This window comes from Otolemur garnettii, unplaced genomic scaffold (assembly GCF_000181295.1).
Source record: "Otolemur garnettii isolate 467f Iridium unplaced genomic scaffold, OtoGar3 scaffold00003, whole genome shotgun sequence".
Classification (NCBI taxonomy): domain Eukaryota; kingdom Metazoa; phylum Chordata; class Mammalia; order Primates; family Galagidae; genus Otolemur; species Otolemur garnettii.
Window position 1 is genome coordinate 46,195,533 of NW_003852398.1, and position 1,759 is coordinate 46,197,291.

At 36.6% G+C, this 1,759-nt stretch overlaps 1 pseudogene; it reads right to left on the reverse strand.

The window, feature by feature from the left end:
• Positions 1-800: 800 nt before the first annotated feature.
• Positions 801-943, reverse strand: LOC111727270 (annotated as a pseudogene).
• Between the last annotated feature and the right edge of the window lie 816 nt (positions 944-1,759).

Sequence of the window (1,759 nt, forward strand, 5' to 3'; positions counted from 1 at the left end):
TCATGAATGCATTTATGTATATGTGGGGTACAATGTATTGATTTTTAAATAAAATTTGATATGCTTACATCAAACTAATCAACATAGCTTTTGCCTCATTCACTTGATTATTGTGTTAAGACATTTATGTTCTACACTTGACAGATTTGACTTGTACCCTTGCAATATGCTCCATAGGTGTGGTCCCACCATTTACCCTCCTTCTATCAAACTTCTCCCCTCTCCCTTCCAACTCCATTTCTCTCCTTCATCCTGAGCTATCATTGTGTTCTATTTTTCATAAGAAAGTGTGAGTAAATATAAGTTGGTTTCAAAGAAGTACTGAGTACATTAGATACTTTTCCCTCCATTCTTGAGACACTTTACTCAGGAGAATATGTTCCACATCCCTCCATGTAAACATAAAAGGTAAAGGCTCCATCTTTTTTAAGGCTGCATAGTATTCCATAGTATACATATACCACAATTTATTAATCCATTCATGGGTCAATGGGTACTTGGGCTTCTTCCATGACTTGGCTGTTCCAAATTGAGCTGCAATGAATACTTGTTACTTTATTTCAATACCTCCAGCTTTGCTTAATGTAGTTCTGCTTGAAAACTGCTTATAGAGTAGGAAAGATTTCCTGGTAAAAATAAAGTCCTGATGACTGTTGAATAATTAGTATGAAATAGCAAGGTAATGAAGGATGTTGAGGAAAGGTAATCAATGAAGAGAGATAATTAAGAGATGTATTTAAAGGTCTTACCATGTAAGATGTAAAGAAAGAGTTTCTTACTTGAGTGATTAGGTGGATAGATAATGATGACATTTGCTGTGAGCAGATAGACAATTGTCAGAAATCTCGAGATACATCAATGTTTAAGAATGTTTAAAAATGAAGAAAAATAGTAAAAGACTTTGATACTACACTTGATCTTAGCCCAAAGGCTGAGAAGTTATGGGTAAATAACTTTGAGATGAAATAGAGGAGAACCAAGAGAAAGTACTGCCTGAGAAGTCAAGAGATTAGAGGGTTTTGAATCATTATGGAACCAAAAATAAGATTTCAGTAACTTAAAATGCAAAGGAAGTAAAGAAATGGATATAGTAAGAGCATGTGAATGAAGTAAATTATGACTTTCAAAAATCTCTTGGCTACAGTGCAATGGGGTGTTGGCCACTAAGGGAGGCAAAGTCAAGGGAGGGCTTTTGTTTGTTTTCTTGAGAAGGAGCTAAACTTAGAGACTGAGGTACACAAAAGGGAGTGGTAGAAGAAAAGTTTGTAATTGATACAGAAAAATACCAAATGAGAAAGAGAAATCTTACTGGAAAATAACAAGAAGTGGTTGGTCATAAAAATAAATGACATTTTTAACAGCAAAAGTAGGCAGTGATGGTTTAACAAAAGTATGCACGTGAGTATGTTTGTAGTAGGTGAGCTATGTGGATGAGATAATTTCAGACCCTAAAATGTGCAAAATACATTGATTAAGCTGCACTCTAAAAACTCAAGTGAAGTTTGTTTATTTATTTATTTTGAGAAGAGTCTTACTTCGTCACCCTCAGTAGAGTGCTGTGATATCATAGCTCACAGCAACCTCAAACTCCTGGGCTCAAACAATTCTCTTGCCTCAGTCTCCCTAGTAGCTGGGACTATAGGTGCCTATCACAATGCCAGCTATTTTTAGAAATGGGGTCTTGGCTCGGCGCCTATAGCTCAACCAGCTAAGGCGCCAGTCACGTACACCTAAGGTGGCGGGTTCGAATCCCCAGCCC